Consider the following 19,501-nt stretch of genomic DNA (forward strand, 5'->3'; position numbering starts at 1 on the left):
CTGGTACATTTGGAAATTTACCACTGCCAACACTTAAGACTCAGTTTCTTATAATTTACCTTATTTTTTTAATCTTAGAAGCAACAATTTCCTTCTGCAACTTTGGGTGAAACCTTTATGTTTTCATAATTGTATTTCAGACACTGCCATGGGTTCCCAGCCAGCAGATATCAGCTCAGCCTTTGGTTTGGTCTGAGGAGTCCCACTCACTAGGTTGCCTATGGTCTAATCCTCTCAGGAAGTATAAGGCTGAGGAGCAAAGGGAAAGCATTCATAGCTCCCACATCCTTAGTAGGGACTGACTGCAAGAATCCAGACTTACAAGGTGATGTCTAAGGCCAGGTTTTTCTGGGGTAAAAGAGATTATAGTCTTTCTGGGGTTATGCTAGCAAACAGCGAGGGGTGAAGAGTGAGAGAGATGATAGGGAATTTTCAACAAAAACCATTGGTGCTTTCTTCTTTCTAAATAAATTGCTCTTATGTTTATAAAGTATCAGAACAGAAAATCCCAAAATGCTTATAATTTTGAGGGGAAAACATATATGTGTGTCTCATCTAGATTTTTTTTTACTTGAAATTAAGCTAAAAGTATAATTGCCTTTTTGAAGTGAACCAGATGACAAATTGAGATTTTGAAGAGGAGAAAGCCCAGTCCTCCCCACCCCCATACACACAGAGAGCAGGAGGATGGGGGAGGACTTATACCTCTTTCATTACCTATGAAAAAAACTAAATTTGGATCTTGTAGAAACAGTTAAGAAAATGCAAATTCCCCTAAGAGGAAGTATTAAAACAATTACTGAGTACAAACGGTGATGCAGAGGCGAGGATTGACTGGGAATGTCCACAGAGAAACAATCCCCGTACATTTGGTCATTTTTCTACAACTGCTTGGTGATCAGAATGTGGATGTGGAAATCAGAGGGGAAGGAGGGAGGGAGGCAGGAAGGAGTGAGCTTTATGAACTAGCAACCTGCATTAAGCCTGTTGTGCCACAGCTTTTCAAAATCCAGGCTGCTTGTAGGCTTGACCCTTGGCTGTTTAGTTCACTCCTGGCGTTTGAAACAGCCAGAGCAGTGGCTGCATGCGTCAACCATTATGCCAGTTAAGCTATCCAAGTTAGCTTAATGCTGACTTGATTTTCTGTGGTGATACTGAAAAAAATATCTCTTTTGAAAGGTCTTCGACCTCTCTCCTCCCAGCTCCTGATCACAGTAATAAACAACCTCAAGAAGTCATTAGTAGGGACTAGCTCAATTGCCTGTGACAAGTCAGCTATGAAGAAATTGGCATCGTTTGTCTCTTTGATTCTTGTTCTTATGAAAATAATGGATTGGGAAAAAACTACAGTTCTTTCTCTCTCGGTCTCTTTTTGCAACCATATCTTTCTTTATACGTTACATCAAAACTGACTTTGTGGGCTGGTGTTCTGGTTTGAGTGTTCCTAACAAAATGTAGACAACAACTCCAAAATTTTAATAGTCAAAGGCTGCCTGTTGTTTGAGGCATGTTAGTGTTTTGCTTATAAGAATTGGGCAGTGTTTCACTAAGCTACTACTGAGTCGTAGATAGAATAGGCTCATCTTCTATTTAAGAGATGTGGCAAGCTACTTTTGAAGTGAAATTGGCTCCGACAAGGTCATCAGAAGCATTCATTTGAACCTGTGCAGTGAGAGATGGACACTTCTGCTGAGCCCCAGAGCTTCGAGGTAGATAGAAAAGAAAGCCATTGATTGCTGCCACCCATCAGAGCTCCCAGGAGTCTGTCAGTGCATGGGAAGCATATGGGGCCCCTTTCGTCATTTACAAGAGCTGTTCACTGATATTGCTGGTTAGATTTGGTAGTAATAATGCTGAGTTTTTATGTTATATTCTAGACTTTTCTTCCACCTTTTTTTAAATTGAAAATTTAGTTAATATGCACATTCAATTTCAGATTTATGAAATATTCAGCTAAACTTCTTAGATGCAAAAATGAATTGTTAGAATATTGCTGGTCTGTAGCTAACCATTATGCTAAAGCTGTAGTAGATTATAGTACATTTTCTCTCTGTTTTGTGTCAGGGCATTTGGTAAATTGAACCAAGACCTAGGCACCACATATACTATTTTTATTTTAGTAACTTACTCTCTGGTTGCCTAATTCCCCTTTAAGTTTAGGATGTATTTTATTAAACTGTATTAGTGTTTTGTGTTACTTGTAGGGTCAGCATTTTATAAGATTTTGTTGTCATCTTAAGCTAAGTAGAGTTGAGAGGTTATTCAATTCGCCCCCGGCTGGAGGCAGGGTTGCATTTCTGCAATCCAAAATAGATGAGGATCTTTCCTATTTTTAAAGAGCTGTGAAGGAAGAAATTTCATAACTGCTCTTAGAAATCTATTTGATTATTTACGACTAGCATATTTTGGATGTTCTTCTTGAAGTCTTAAATTCTTCACTCACCTATTTGATATCATTTTGCCCAAAGACAGAAATGTCAATCCTTCTCCTCTTTGTAACCACTCTTACAGTCTGAAAACTGTAAAGATGCAACTAGGCTCTTTCTTCCCTAAACTAAATTATCCCCATTCTTTAACAGTTACTTTTATTTCTATAGCTCCTTCTGTGGCAAGCAGGACTATTTTTAAAAGTTCTGTCATATATGATGCTTCTGACACAGGCGCTGCATATTTTAATTCCACTGTGCTAGTGTGGAAATAGCCACAACTTTTCATTATATCCTGATGGACAGAGCATTTGTGCTCATTTAACCTTGAGGTTTAAACTTATTCCCAAAAAAGTAACTGACTCATAGCATTGGCGAGACCCGGAATAAAGAACACCAGCACTCCTAATCGGAAAACTCATCTTGCCCCCACTCCTGAAATGCACTAAAATTAACTTTCCCTTGACCTCTCTTTCTAGTGCTATTTATTTACTGATTTAACGACTTTTTTCTATCATCTTTGTCTCCTAAAATAGACAGATGACATTTATTCAACAAACATTGGAGTGTCATGCTGTGTTTAACACACTTAGCAAGGTTTGGGAGATTCAAGTGTGAACTGTCAGCAAAGGCTGGGAGGCATGGCTGTCCTGGGCATGCGCAGGGAAAAACATAATAGTCTGTCACCATATATAAAGAAACAGTGGAGAAGAAAACAGAGATGGGCCTGGGCCAAATTGTGAGAGGTCTTGGATGCGCTTAAGCAAATAGCTAGTCGTGACAAGGATGAAAGTAACACTTTGCAATCTGTATTGCAGAACACTGCTCCTAAGTCTTTAAAACACAGACCTAGCTTATGTTGTCCCCACAGTTTAAGCAGTCAGTGGGCATACCTGATTAATTTCTGTCTTTTGATATGTGGCTCCTAATTTTCCCTTTGTATTTTAACCATTTGAGGAAACCTTTGGTGAGGAACACCCTCTGTGCACACAAATCAGGATACTTCTCTGTGCTTCTGCAGTGCACATATTAATTCTATGATCCACTGAACCAAGCACTGTTATTCTCTGCATTTCTATATTGAAAAGTTTTGGAGTATTTGTGTGATAGCAGCAATCTCTGTAGCAAATGACATTAATGGTAGACTAGAACAACATTGTGTGCCTTTAATTGATAGGCCACATAATAACAGTGTCAGACCTTTTAAGGACACACACACATACATACACACACACACACACACACACACACACACACACACACACAAATCAATTTGCTATAGGGAAGAAGGTCTGACACTCAATCCATTTAGACGCTGTAAAGCTACTACTTCAGAAATTAGAAATATACAGGGAAAAATGGAATTACATCATTGAATGTTCCTAAAATCTGCTTTAGAGAGGGCGGAAGAGAAAGGAACTGGTGTGGATGTGGTCATGTTTCCTTCTATATATGTATGAGATTCATGCAGAAAAAAATTATAATTAAAATAGAACCCATCTTAACTATAAATGCAGCCCCTGCTACTGCTCCCAGAGCTGCTGCTCCCACTTCATTTGTTCTCTGATATTTTGTTCTCTGATCCTGTGAACATCATGAAGAGTCAGGAAATGTGGACGGGGTGGGGCAGGTGTTTAATTGTATCTTGGCAAAGGCTCGTACGTAGGCTGTGCTGTGCCTAATTACTGAAGTTTAGTTTCTGCATCTTCTCTCTCCATTGGTGATTACCTTATCCCATCATCTGAGGTTTAAAGAAACTGTTGTTCACAGTTATGTCATAACGTTCATGATTCTTTTATTTCTTGAGATGGACACAAATAATATGGTCCCATAAGGCTGACTTCAACACAGGAGTGACGACATGGCCTTTATGTTTTTCTCCCACCGACCAAAAGAAATGAAAACACATGAGCAAAGGGCCCGGCGTGGTGTTGCAAAGAATACCTCTGCACCCATGCCCTGTCTTTGACTCACAAACCTTTCCCAGTGTTTAGATTTTAAAAAAAAAGTAGAGAATTAAAAACTCACAAATGCAGAGTGCATGTAATGCCATTAAGTCTAGTATAAAACTTCTTGAATCTGTCACATAAAAAAAAAAAAAGTCTTGCATCCAACGCAAAGATGGAATATCAATTGCCAGGAGTCTGTGGAGCTGGCGCTCATTCCGAGAGGCACGTGTGTCTAGAATTCCAGGGGCTCCTCAGCCTTTGGAAATCCTGGAAGTCAAAGTAAAAATCAGCCGAGTGTTTGGGAAGACTCCGACATACAATTACTAAATACTATATTTCTGCAACACTAAAAGATATTTAAACATGTACATTGAAACATTACACAAACATTTAGAGGTTGTCCCTACCCCTATGAAGCAGAGATACAAACCCACCTAAATTCTAGAAAGACTTAAGATTAAAGCCCTGCCTAAGAGGCCACTCCTTCATGACTGCCATACCTTTTACCGTCCTAAGCAAGCAAGAGGAGCTTGGAACGGAGATCGTCTGAATTCCCCAGCTCTGTCATCAGCGCTGTGACACACTCTCATTTTCTGATTCATCTGTGATGAGTAAGCACTCCCTTTTCTATTCAGTCCTCAGAGTAACCAAACTTGCGAGTTATGATGACTTATTTTATTTTTCCTTACTGAATTATTTTTCCTTACTGAATTATTATTGTTCCCTCTTAGCAAAGTTTGTGGCACTCTTTGTCACCGGTGTTAATCCATATGCAGAAAAGCTGGCTTGGCCAGTCAGGTGGCCTGAACCTTGAGTTAGTTCAGAGCAAAGACAAACAGGCAAGCTTCTGTTTTTAACCCAGCCAGATACCTCAGCTGGCAGGCAGCTCAGTTTCCTCACCATAAAATGGGTATAATAATAGCTTTCCCTTACCGCTGTGAAATATTTAGAATGCAAATCAAGCCAAACCTATCTCCTTCCAAAGTGAAGCCTAAACCAGCCTGCATAATCCTGAATGAGCCCAGATTTCAAGGGGAAACTTCAAGTGGGAAACACCTAAAGGTAGTATAATTTAGTGGTTAAAGTATGTGGACTTTGGAATGGTAGGGACTCACTCAGAGGCTAGTGGCTGTGTGATTTGGGGTAAGTTTCCTAATTCCTGAAATCTCCTCTTTCTTCTAGTAAGTTCAGGGTAACAGTATTTTTCCCCTGTAGTGTGGGCTCAGGGATTCACTCTGACAGTGCCTCTCACACTTGCCCTCTGGCAGTCCTCAAGTTAGAATGGTCCGGCATGCCTCCTGGGACACTGCCTGTGTGCCCCAGACAGGACATTTCACATTTCAGGGAGGTCTCAGGTCTGACCCCTGAAAATACACATGGATTCTTGTTTTCTTTTCATTTTTCAGTATATTCTTGTTTGTGTTACTGAACTAGAAGAAATGCAAGGCCAAGAAGAGAATCTGTTTAGTTTCTTCTAAAACATCCAAGAAAAAGTTAATGGGGGAATGAATGTATTCATCTATAAAGAATAGTTTAAGTTATTTACACACAAAGAAAACCAGCCCTTCAGGAAAACTGCCATGTCTTAGTGTCGGAGCCTCTGTGTACCCCATGTAGCTTGCTTCGTACACATCCCTGGGGTGACATATGTGCAAACGAGACACACCTTTCCTTACCAGATGCCTGAAACCACAGCAGGTCCTCAGAGCTAGGAACTCTTTCTGTTGCTACCATTTCTCCACTCCATACTCCTCTACCCATTGTTCTAACTTTAAAAGGAATTATAAGGGGTGGATAATGATCTAAGTACATTATATACATCATAGGCAAATTATAATAGAGCGCGTTATTTTATATTATTAACATATGCTAATAATAATGAATGAGGAAAGTATTATAAAGGTCTAGGGTACTTTAAAAGAGCTTGTATCTCTAGTCACGCATCTTTACCAACTTAGTTTTTTACATTTCCATTTTTAACATTTTCTTTACTCCTGGCTTCAGCTTATGTTTGGCTTAAACTTTCTGAAGACAAATCAAAGAGACTTTTCTCTACTCATCTCCTCAGCCCCCAAGTCACGCGTAATCAGGCCAGGGGAGTCATACATGCGGGCTGCTCCGGAACCAGCCGCTCCTTGAAACTTGTTTTGAGCTTGGGGAAAAGGATTCTCCTAAGAACCTGCATCATCTCTAAATGCTGAAAACCACTGCCCCAGAACATTATGTACATTCAAATTAGTGAATTAGCCTTTTCAGCTACAATTAAACTACAATTGGGTCCTTAGAGATTGACACTTTTGCTATCACAAAACTAAGACTAGGCCTGGCTACCCACTACTCCTCCCACACCTCACTTGGTGTGCGTGCCCACTGCTGGGTTTTAATGTCCTGAATTATTTGGCCTTTACAGTTTTATATCCTTTGCTACATATTTGTGTGTTGAACCTGGAATATTCAATGCAAATGTTTTAAATCCTGTGTAAAACTACTCTACTTAATTCTTTGCATTTCATATAAAAAAACAACTTACAGACATATAAGGTGACTATCACTCGATTGGAAAGGGCACATGTCAATACATAACATTTTCAAGTGAGCAAAAGTAAATCTATGTAGATTAATACATCTTGTAAAATCACATAGCAGACTGCAGTTCAATCAAGAAGGAGGGACCTTTTGACAGTTATGGACACTTATGAATTTTACATGAAGTGTAAAATTACATTTTTAACATTAGTATTAAATTTGGGATTTTTTTGTTTTTCATTAATATATTAGAACAAATTTATATTCCCCCCAAATTTACAATTTAACTTCATTTTGTCTTAAAGTGTAACATACACTGAAAATTTTCTATCTTAGATTTTTTTTTGTTTTTTGTTTGTTTGTTTGTTTGTTTGTTTTTGTTTTTGGAGACAGGATTTCTCTGTATAGCCCTGGGTGTCCTGGAACTCACTTTGTAGACCAGGCTGGCCTCAAACTCAGAAATCTGCCTGCCTCTGCCTCCCAAGTGCTGGGCTCAAAGGCATGTGCCACGCCTGGCTCTATCTTAGATTCTTATCATTGGTAACCTGTGTATCATTTTATATCAGGAAAGATAGTTTATTAGTCCTCACATGTGTTGGTCAACCTGATAACTTTCTGATTTTGTAAATAAGTGCTCTTTGGAGTCCACATAGAAAAGTTACCTGCTTAGGCATAATAACATAAACAACTGATATAGTTCTCAAAGATCATAATCTATTTTTGAATCTTATTTGGTTTATAACATGCAACAGATAGGTGGTAATTGAGCATATTTTACAGAAAAGTTACTAGTCATATTTACCCTTTGCCTTTCTTGAGAGATAAATCATGCTTAAAAATGAGGGAGGGAGAAATGGGGGAGGGGAGAATATTGAACAAAGAGGAGGGAGGGGAAGATAAATGGCAAAAATATATTTAGTGTGGTGATTTGGTGTCTTGGCTTATAGAGAAGACATGAGTAGATAAAACTACAGTCTTTGAAGACTAGCCCCTTTTTATTTGTATTTCCAATTTGTAAATACTTTCAATAATTCATATACAGTCTAAGTCTCTTTTTCTCCAATTTTCATTAGCTCTATCAATTTTGTGAAAAAAAATCAGTTAAAGTACAAGAGCTCCCAGGTGTCTCTTAGACTGGTGTGTACAGTGATCCAGGCCACAGGTTTTCTTTTGAACTCTTCCTGTCCCACGGGGACCATCATCATTCACAGCTGCGTGTACCAGGCAGATTTCACACTGACCACACAGGGGGAAACATTTCTTTAGAGCCGCATCTATCATGGTGCACTTGTTCAGAAAACCTTCTAGAGAATGAGGCTTCCTGGATTTAATTTTCTGCTTTGGCCTTTTTCAATGTGAGCTGGTCCTTCAAGGTAATATCCTTTGATAAATTCATCTTGATACTTTTGGAGGCTTTATGTGACCTGGTTAAGATCACCTTGTTAGGGGGCCACAGTTTCACATTGTATATCTGATGTGATTTGGGGGCCTGGTGAAAGGAATTCTGTTATCTTAACTTCTTCTAGAAGAGTATCCATCAAAACTGTGGTGGCATTCCAGTAGTAACTGATTATTTGTTTTGTTGGTTGAGGATTGTAAGAGGTAATTATTAGACTTTTAAACATAGAATAGGAAGCTATCATGATGAACTTTCCCAAACCTGAAAGTGTCATCGTTAGAGCCATGTTTGGGTGCAGAAGTTTTTATTCCAATCACCCTGTCACAATATCACCATCAAAAACAGAGCTCTCTTCAGTACAGAAATGTTCTGTGTGCTCTTCATTAAGGTCATCGCCAGCTACGCATGGCCATTGCACACGTGGAATGTAGCTAGTGTAACTGAAGCTCTGAATACGGAGCTTTTCATTAAAGTTAAGGAATGTAAGGAGACACGCATAGCTAGTAACTACTTTAGTGCACAGGACTGCCCGTCCCTCTAGACAGGCTGTCTAATAGAGGCCAAGTGACATCAGGAAAGGTCTGGGTCCTTTTTGTACAGGAATACACTGGCCTCCATCATAGCAAGGCTACAGCTCTTGAAACTTGCTGAAGTTGGACATTAATGATTTTGTGGCTACAGGTGACAAAGTGTGGGAGCAGTGAGTCCCATCAGGAATCTCAAGGTTTTGTGGTCCACCCCTGCATTAGATTTTGTGTCTAATTCTTTGTCTTTTCTTTCATTTTCAGTCCCTTGACCACCAGTCTGTTGCCTGTTGCTGCTCTTCATGTGAGTAAAAGTGGCTTCTTTGCCTTTAAAAAAAAAAAGAAGTAGTAGATTTGGGGAAAAAAAACTCTGGGTTTTGGTGTCCTATTTCCTGGTTGACTTTACTGTGGTGTCTAGCATCCATGTTTAGCGCCTTTTCCTGCTTGGAGCCAAGTCGGGTAGTATACTGCTGAGCTGCCCTGTGTGAGGGAGCCAGCAGCCCAGCCATTGTCCTCTGAAAAGACTGCCCTTTCCCTTGCTGCAGCTGCTATTTGCAAAAGTCGCTGCTCTTCTGAACTGAAGCTTACAGTCCACAGCCAGATCTCAGCAACAGTTGGGCTTTGCTCCTCTGTCAATCAATGAGCAATTATTTATTCTTCCGTTATTCACTCGTCCCTAGGTCCAACCATTTTTAATTTTAACTTCTAGATCAGAGCTTTCATTTATTGACAAAATTTATAATATCCTTTTACCAAGAAGTACAAGCCTGAAAAGTAAATAGGCTAAAAATTTGTGCAAAATTATAAAGTCTAGGAAGAAAAATAAAAGAAATCCAGGATTCACATGTGCCTGCAAGTTTATAGAATGCGCCATTTCTTTTCAGAGAAGACAGGAAGTTTTTTAGGGGAATAAAAAGAAGAAATGGAGAAACAAAACTTGATTTAAAATGAAAAAGAGAACATTTATTATTTAAAGACCAAACCTGCCTGCACTGAGCAGATTTGGATAAATATTACTTTGGACTGCTTTTAGGAGATTCTGGGGCAATGAAATCAAATGATCAAGTCACTACCAAGAGGCACCACCTAGGAAATCCTACAGAGACAGGCAGTCATCTCAGATAATAGCTAAGTAACCGTGACCGTGGGTATCCTGCTCATTGCATCTCCCTTTGTCCCTCGATCACATTGCCACCTCCCCGTCTGTGGTGGTTCCTGTGCTGCAGTGGTCTGCACCAAATGACGAGGTCTCTGATTTCACATCTATGTGGCTTTCACTATCAGTCCTAGAAGCCTGCAGCAGACATATTTAATACAGGAGAATGCAGGGAAAGATGCTAAGGCTAAAGTCAAATGTGACATTTTATCTGACATAGGAAGGAGGCTGGTTAGACTCCTCAAGGAATGGTGCTGTGTTATACAACAGGGCCAGGTCCTACCTGGCCCTAAGCCATCTCATTCCCTGTTCATTCTCAGTGGTGATACAGCCGGTCAGCTAATGCTTTGGATGATGTTGGTGTGCATGCTCATCGTTACCACTGTGTCTTCCTACCCTTCCCTTCCCCTTCGTTACCTAGCACTGCATATTTCTAGTCCTCTGACTGGCAAATCATTTTGTAACAGCTCTTTTGTGTAAAAACAGTTCGCATAATAGCTCAGTGTTAGACAAGGCATTAATCCTCACATCACCAAGATGAGTCAGCACGATGAACTCCTGCCCGCCTAGCTCAGCTATTATGACGTCAGTGCTTTGGGGCAAGCATGAGACACAAACCGTATAGGAGACCTGTGTCACCTAGTAGAAATCAAGTCGGGAGGCCTCTAATTGAAAGTCCGTGTGGGCCTCATAGGAAATTGTGAAGCTAATTCTGTGCTACATCAGCAGAGCAGTTTCTGGACTTTTTTTTTTTTTTTAGCAGAGTAAGGCTGGGAAAAGAAAACCGTGTCACAAGCTGATAGTCCATTCATGTACTCATGACCTTGTCCTACCCCAAGCCAGGCTTCATGCTTGCTTGCTTGACTTGTTAGAAATCCTCAAGTTGCCTTTATGCCAGCAGGATGACGGAGCCAGTAACAGTCCCGTGTCCTCAAGTGCTCCCATGGACAGCAGCTGATGGCTCCAGGGTGCTGCTCTAGAGGCCCCTCAGCAGCAAAGGAACAGTTCCTTGGGAACAAACCAGAGCATTATCCCCAGGGCCTCTCCTTCCCAAGCGCCTCCTCAATGACCTCCTCGGGACAGGTGCAAGACTCAGCCTGTTTGACCTTCTGTCCTTGGCACTGCATGCAATGTCCGCATCTGGAATTGACCCAGATTTAAATAGGAGTTGAATAGCTGCCACGATTTCCTGCAAGAGTTTTCTGTCCCATTATTCTTCGGCAGAAACAGAAAGGAAAACTCCACAATCTACCACGCTGCCTCAAAGCAGATGACACAGACTAGCCCTGTTTGGGGAGCCCAGTTCTTGTCAGCAAGGCTTCTCTGAAATTCAGACCCAGATATGTTCTCTTGCCAGTCCTTTACAATATTAAAAGTTAATCATCAGAAGGTGGTAATGTATTCCATTACTGACATTCTGTATTAAAAAGATGCTACATCACAGCCTCCATCCTGCCCTGCCCCATCTAACTCTCACCCAAGCCAGTCACCAACCCCTGTGATAACCCAGAAAATGCCTCAGTGCTGGGATTTTCCACTTTCATTAGAGTGCTAGTAGTCTCTTACCATGCTTCTAAGAGCTATGGCTACTGCTTGGCTTGGTTTTGATTAATTATGCACAGTTCTTTATTTAGTTTTCAGTCAACAAACGTTTATAGAAAGCCTGTAACAGTGCTTAGTTCTGGGAACTCCAAGATAAATGAGAAATGCCACCTTTCATTAAGAATGGCACAGTCTGGGGTTGAGAGAACAGCTCAAGCTGGAACACTTGTAGCTCAGTGAAGTGGAGCGGGAGTGCAGGCCTGGGCTTGCCCCACAGCAATGCAGAAAAAAAAAAGAAAGAAGCCCTCAGTGTTCTAGGGACGATGACCATGTGCAAAGGCTGTTTTGTGACCAGCACTGGAATTCAGGTATCTCCAAATGCTTACCCATAGAGAAGGTTCAAGCTGGCTCAGAAAGTGAAAATAGTGACTAGGGGTTTACCAAGTGGGCACAGGAGGAGAGAGAGAAAGGGGTTTGTTGTTAGAGAAAACAAGAGCATTTAAAAGTGAGAAGGCACCAAGTAACCGCCAGGTCTAGCTACTGAGTTCTCGAGTGTGCTAGCATGTGATAGACAGGAGTCAAGTCAAAGGGGCCTCTGATGCCAAGCAAAGGAGTTTAGACTTGATCGTACACCCCTGAAGATAGTTTAAAGAAACCTAAGGCAATTGCTTAAGACTTGAACTGTGCAGTGAGTGAACTGTGCAGTGAGTGGAGATGAGATGTCATTTCAGAGTGCTGACTCAGGCATTAACATTTGTGTAACTCAAGCATATCTTTGCCTTGCCCTTTAGGAGAAAGGCTGATGTTACCGTGGTTGCCAAACTTAAAGCCAAACCCATCCTTATGGGAGTTCCACTGAAGGCCTCAGTCTAGCATCACACTGAGCTGCTGCCTGCTAGCCTTGAGATGTACAGGGTTCTTCTGCCCACAGGGGGCATGGGATAGCTAGGAGAGAGAATATGAGAGACAAAAGCACTTTTAAATAATGGCTCTCTAAAGTCAATCAATTCCCGATTTCCTGTCATTTTTCCATTGCTGCCTTTTTCTAAGCAAAATTTCCAAGCCATTGAACTGAATTGAAACTTATGCACAGCCGGGTGTTGAAACAATTCAGTATATTCATTCCTTCTCTCTGAATTAGAGTTCACCATAAGTGTGCTTTTCTCTCGTTCACTCTGGGCTGCCAGGACAATTTTAAAGGAGAATTTCAGCAGCTTGTGTCTCACGTACCATGTTCTCTTTGCAAACTGGAGTATCTGCGTGGGTGTGTTTAAGTTGTCTCTATACTGCTTTCTAGAAAGGTTTGAGAAGATGCACACGATGAAGAGTAGGGACCTATTACAAACCCAGATCCCCCAGTGACCTGAGTGCAGAACGTAGGCTGGTGATCAGATGGTCAATTATGTGTTTGTCAAAACACAGTGGGCTGCATTCCAGACTGCCAGCTTTGGAGGCCCAGCTTCTGCCAACCAAATGTCATCTGGGAACATGCAACACTGGGCACTGTGAAGGAGTTTGAAATAGACCATGCCACAGCCAACCTACTGCCAGTCTTATAGCACCAATATGGCATGCACAGCCGGGCCCCATGTTTCAGAGCTCAGGAATTCACTGTACTCCATTCAAGGGGTCAGATGGGTTCATGTTTTCAAAGCCTATGTTCTCTGATTTGAACACTGTGACTTGTTCCTCAGCAATTTCCAAGGGATTTTTCCAGTCACATCTCTGTGGAAACCTCTCGCTCTGTGATGCTTATGAGAGCCTTGTGAAATGTCCCAGAGGAGAGAGGGTAAAAACAAACCTGCTCTCACAATGACGGACTCTTTAAGGGATTCCAGCTCTAAGGAAATTACATTAAAGGTGCATAGCTTTTAAAATATCAGGAACCACCTTGGCAACTTATAAAAAGCAGAAGGGCTTTGCCTATTTTATAAAGTGATTTGCATATACCTGCATAAATAATGTCCCCACCTGTACTTTTATGCATTTAGGTTGAATAAATTAAATTCAGTGATCTTTAAAGTATTCTGTGTCTTTCATTGCTCAGATACCATTTTCAAGACCCTTCCTCTTCACCCCACCCCCAGCCCTGAGATTGTAGTGGCTATTTGTTTTTTAATCTTTTGGCTAATTCTGAGAACTAAAGTACACTGCACATCAGTCTACAACAACCAGAAACATTATCTTCCGCTGCTTGAATTTCTCTTTTCCTTTCGATCATTGGGCCAAGTATTACTTTTTTTTTTCCACAAGAGTAAATGGAAGAGTATACCATTAATGTGAAAGCATAGCCCAGGGAAGGATTCATACACAGTCCAGAGATATTAGCCTTATAGTATTTTCATATTAACCTTTTCTTTCCTTTCTTTCCTTCTCCTGTTCCTTGGCTCCCATGCTGTTTCTCTGTCTCTGAACACGGTCTTAGTATGTAGTACTAGGCTGCCATAATTGGATTCATCTTTGCTTGCCTTGGTCATTGATAAGTTCATTCAGAAACCGCCTGTCTACCAACTCTATCAGTTATAACCTGGGCCTTTATGCCAAAGCCTGGTCAACAGACCAGCCATAACCGCATTCATCCTACAAGATATTAAGCATGTGCCGTTGTTTGAGACTAATCATGTTTAGTGGAGTTAAAATACATAGTTTTTGTGCTTGCTTGTACTAAGGAAACTTAAGGTTGAGTTGAGAAAAGAAATTAAACTGTTGAGTGATTTTTATATGCACATAAGACAATAAATGACTAAATTCCAAATGGAATGATATAAATTCAGAAAGTACTATAGGTTTTATTCTCAAAATTGAGCCTTATCAGCTGAAATTTTTCATGTAAAATACAGTTCAGCTCGATATTGAAAAGTGAGTAAAATGTAAAAAGAAAAAAGTAAGATTATGATATTTGAAGCAAAAACATAATCTGGGTGTTGGGGTCTTGAAGTGGTTCTTAAGTAGCACTGGCCTTCCTCGGTCAAGATCTAAGACTTGATCTTAGAAGAAAAGGAAAATAAAAAGCCTGAGAGATAACCCTCTACCTACATCAGTAGAGCAAGCTTGGCTGCCTACATTCAATCCCAGAATCCACATACAGCCACAGGAACAGAACCTCCTCCAAACAGTTGTCCTCTGACACACACACACACACACACACACACACACACACACACACACAGACACACACACACACGCACACACACACAGACACACACACACACACACACACACACACACACGGACATATCATATACACATGCACAATAGAATTTCAAACAATAAAAATGATAACTGAGAAAATAATTTTATAACTCTTGGTTGGAAGGTGTAACATAGTGGTAAAGTCAGAAAGAGCTCTGTGACTCTCATGCCTTCGTTCTAAACTTAAAAAAAAAGATGTAAGAAGATAAGAACAACACCTTGCCAGGTCACTAATTTCTTTAGTCTTGAGTAGGAAAGAAGGAAGAAAGATACTACAATCCTGCCCATACACGGTTTGATAGTCCCATTGGTCCTGGTTTGAGATGCAAACCAAGGACTATCTTATCAACAGGATGACTAATCTCTGTGGGGCAGAATAAGAAATAAGGTAAGAAAGAGGCAAGACAGGATTAGAAAACTGATTTGGAAACTAGGTATACAAAAGGTACATTCTTACTAACCCCAAGTTCCACAGCCTGGAAATCAACAGCGTGAAGAAGTACATAAGATAAAGATCTGAGCCTGGAGCCAGTAGGACAAGCAAAGTTCCACTTGTCAAATGGGACACCCGTGGGGTCACAATCGGGAGCTCTACTGTTTGTCTAAGATCTATATTTTGAGGGCTTTTCGGAGTCTCCACATTGCTTCAGTTAGAACTTGAAAGAAGTAAGCAAAAATGAAGTTGATTAAGTAAAACCTATTGGAAGAAAAATACAATTTTTGTATCTCTGCCTAAACTAATTATAGCAGTATTTACTGAATCACTGCCTTGCTTCAGAAAAGTACACTATTAAGATATGCTCTTACTATAATTGTACAAATGAGGAAACTGAGATTTACCAAGTTTGATTAATTTTTCCACAAATACTTAATAAGTGTTAGAGATAGAACTTGAATTGGGACCATCTGTTCTTAAAATCCAAGGCCAAAATTCATTCAACACAGGCAAGTGTCTCCTAATGTTACAGAGATAATGGTGAAGAAAATAGACATTGTCACTCCTGGACCTTATAATCTAAGGGATATAGAGTGGATAATAATGAAATGGTCAGACAAAGAACACACACTTTCAATCTTACTATCATGCGAGAGAAGCACCGGATGCTCTAAGAGCAGCATCTAAATGAGAATAGAAATTTCCAGAATCCTTTCTGAGGAAGTGGCATTTGATCTAGTATCCGGAAATATAAAGCAAGAGGTGAGGTTGGGTACTAGGAAAAGAGTCCAGGCAGGGGGAGAAACATATTTAAAGGCCCTAAATAGAGTTGGAAGAAGAGAGTGAAGAAAACAACCCAATCTGCAAATGGAAATATACCCAGGGCCTGATAATTGTAGGTCCTTTGTAGCCGCCATGTTAAAGATTTTGATTCTCTTTTTTTTTTTTTAAGGACATTTGGAAAACAAACTAAAGAAAGAATATGTTATAATTCTTTTATTTTAGAAAGATATGGGACGTTTATCATAAGAATTGGGAATACAGTCATGTAATAAACAGTGTATATAGCTATTTTATTGGTAGTTCTTCGAAACAGTACAGTTACCTTCAGTGGGTAAGTTCTTAAACAAACTGTTGCACATACATATCATGAGATACATTCATCACTAAAAAGAAATGAGCAACTTGAATAAATTTCAAGGATATTTTACTGAATAAAAACTAAAATGGCCAATGTCGAGATAGCAAACTATTATCTATATGCAGCACTCTTGTACTGACAACATTATACTGCTAGAGAACAAAGTTGTGGTTCATGGAGTCAGAAAAAGGAATAGAGGTGGATGTGGTCATGGCTATAAAAGAAGTATGAAGGCGTTTGCAATAGATGAGAGGTACCAGCTCAAGGTCATCAGTATGTGGTGGTAGAAGATGCTGTTGGAATGAATAAAAAATGTCCAAATGCGGGTCTTGATTGAGAAGCCAAAAATGAAAACATAAGCAACTTTTACTGTTACCTGGGGAGAGAATCAAACCAGTAAAGTGCACAGGGGTAAGGAAGAGCCAAAAGAGTTGTAGGAAACCAGGAAACATGAGGGCAGAAGGCAAGGGAAGAGTGTTTCCTGAGAGAAGAGGGAAGGGCAAGGTTGAAACCCGTGCATTCAGTGAATCTGGTTGTAGATTACTGTTGACCTTAGCAAAACCTACTTGTTTGGAGTGGTAGAAAGATAACTTGTTTATGTTTAAATGAGGAGACTGAGAGGCGAAGAAACACGGGCTACAAATATGGATAACTATAAGGTAACTTATTGTGACAGCAAGGAAAATGAACTACGTGGTGGCTTGAGGGCAAACACAGGTCGAAAGAAGTTTTTGAGAATAAAAGCATTGATGGTTCACATGCATGTTGGAAGCCTACAGGTGAGAGGAGAGATTCAGTGCTCAGGAGAGAAAGGAAGATGCCATATTTAGTACTAGATGGTTGTTTATAAGACTAGAATGTGAGCATAAGAAGAGGGGCACCTATTATTTGAAGGAAGAAGCAAGAGCAGATGCCAGCCCTTGTATCAGTTTGATGCTGACAAATGATGAGGTTTCCCACATAATGGCTCCTAAGGGGATGAGAGCCTGCCAAGAGTAAGTGGTGAAGAGATCTGATGAACGGTGAGGTTTCAAGTAGTTCTGGGCACAAGGGCGTTTACAAGTTGACCAAAGCAGCTCTTTCCTTGGCACATAGAAGACACAGCTGCTTCTCCTCTCCATAGCCAGGCATGATGGGTACCCATGCTTTATCTTTCTCTACAGCTGCTTTAGCTGCTCATGAGGTGCCTTAAAGATCCCATTCTCTCTCCCATCTGATTAAACGTGAAACATTCCTGCTGCTTGCCACACTTCTAATGTGCATCACACATGCATACATTTGCATGACAATTCTGATTTCTCCCATCATTTTACTAATAAACGATCAATTACGAATAAGTAGATAAACTACTCAATGTGTGGTAAAATGTGAATTTCCTCTTAAATTTTAAAAAACTGGCATCCAGTGACACAAAACAGCTATTTAATTTGACAGAAAGACTAGAGAGGAAAGAGAAAAAGGAAGGAAAATAGAGAAGGAAAACTAGTGAACCATAGAAGACCTGATACAACCTCATCTTTCTTGTTCCCATTTGAGGGAGATAAACAAGGCTCTATCGCTTAATGGTTATCTACATTGGTGGCCTGAATGAGATGTCCCCCATAAGGTCATATAGATGAATGCGCACTCATCAGAGAGTGGCACTGTTTGAGAAGAATATACAAGGATTAGGAGGTGTGGCCTAGTTGGGAGAGGTGTGGCCTTGGGAGAGGTGTGTATCCACAGGCGTGGGTGGAGTTTGTATGGGTGGGTGGGGGGGGGGTTAGAACGACATTGAGGTTTTGAAAGCCCACACCAGACCCAGTGTTTTTCCCTATCTGCCTGTGGATCAGGATGTAAACTCTCAGCTACTGCTCCAGCACCAGTCTGTGTGCCACCACGCTCCCCACCATGACAGTACTGGACTAGGTCTCTGCAACTGTAAGCAAGCTCACATTAAACACTTCCTTTTATAAGAGTTGCCTTGGTCGTGATGTCTCCTCACAGTAATAGAACAATGGCTAAAACACCTCCCACCTCCACGAATGGCTTCCAGGCCTGGAGACATACCAAGTACTGTAGGTTACTCGGGTTCCTGCTGGAACTGTGAGAAGATGCCCAGAGCGTCCGAGGGAAGGATGGCTCCTGTACCCAGAGATGCCGAGCTGTCTAACTCCCTGGGGAAGAAGGCAACAGTGGCCTTTCCCATCCGAGCTCCTGCCACTCTGCTGGCTCCCTTTAGAAAGTGACATTAGGACCATTTGACTCAAAACTAAATTGCAGATACATCTGGGGTAGAATCTGGCAGCTGTCGAGTGATGCAGCTGTATTTTTTAAAAATATTTACTTCTTTCATGGTTCTATAATTTACATTTATCACAAAATATCAAAAAGTATAATATAAACAGAAAGCATCCATAACCCCATGCACTATGTAGAAAAAAAACTGTTATTAACATACGTTGGTCACCTTCTTGTCTCTGCTCTAGATTTTAAGATAATTAAGCATGTAGAATGTATAGAATTCTGTAATATTTTAACTTGATAGTATATAGTAAATACTCCTTCTGTAAATACAGGCTCTTTGTAATATCACCGTAATATATAAACTCCTACCCTATAAAACGTCCAGAATTTAACCTAATAGGGACCTGCAAGTATTTAGGGTATTTGTAATATCTAGACTTCTATATTTTAAAATTCTTTAAAGTAGAAACTGTACTACAGCTTATCAAGCTGGAGAAATGGAAAGTGGAGACCTAAAGCAAGGGGTCATGTTACAAACTGAGGAGAAAGGCAGTTTCGCCTATAAAGGAAGCAGCTGTGGGAGCAGGAGAGATGGCTCAGTGGTTAAGAGCACGGGCTGCTCTTCCAGAGGTCCTGAGTTCAATTCCCCGAAACCAGATGGTGGCTCACAACCATCTGTAATGGGATCTGATGCCCTCCTCTGGTGTGTCTGAAGACAGCTGCAGTGTAGTCATATACATAAAATAAATAAATAAATCTTAAAATAAGAAAAGCAAACAGCGTTGCCATGTGAGTGCCGAGGAAAAGCTCACTGGGTTTGGGGGCAGTTGGAGGTTTTACCTGAACTCTTCTTCCCCCAAAAATAAATGCTTCAATTTTTCATTCTAACAATTATGCACATTTTAGTGTTTTAATACACTTGATCTTAGCTCAAAGGATAAGAAGACATAGGTGTTTTTACTAATTTGTGCAGTAAAACTCTTC

General features: G+C 40.5%; 1 protein-coding gene across 48 annotated transcripts in view; it reads left to right on the forward strand.

Annotated features, from left to right (window-relative positions):
- Zbtb20 (zinc finger and BTB domain containing 20) overlaps nucleotides 1–19,501 on the forward strand; it is a 758,704-nt gene that overhangs the window by 578,170 nt on the left and 161,033 nt on the right. For all 48 annotated transcript variants that reach the window (XM_030249219.1, XM_030249208.1, XM_011245985.3 and 45 more), the window contains one exon: nucleotides 9,089–9,128. The gene's annotated coding sequence lies outside the window, so the exon portion shown is untranslated. The remainder of the gene's footprint in view (nucleotides 1–9,088; nucleotides 9,129–19,501) is intronic.

Source organism: Mus musculus, chromosome 16 (assembly GCF_000001635.26).
Source record: "Mus musculus strain C57BL/6J chromosome 16, GRCm38.p6 C57BL/6J".
Classification (NCBI taxonomy): domain Eukaryota; kingdom Metazoa; phylum Chordata; class Mammalia; order Rodentia; family Muridae; genus Mus; species Mus musculus.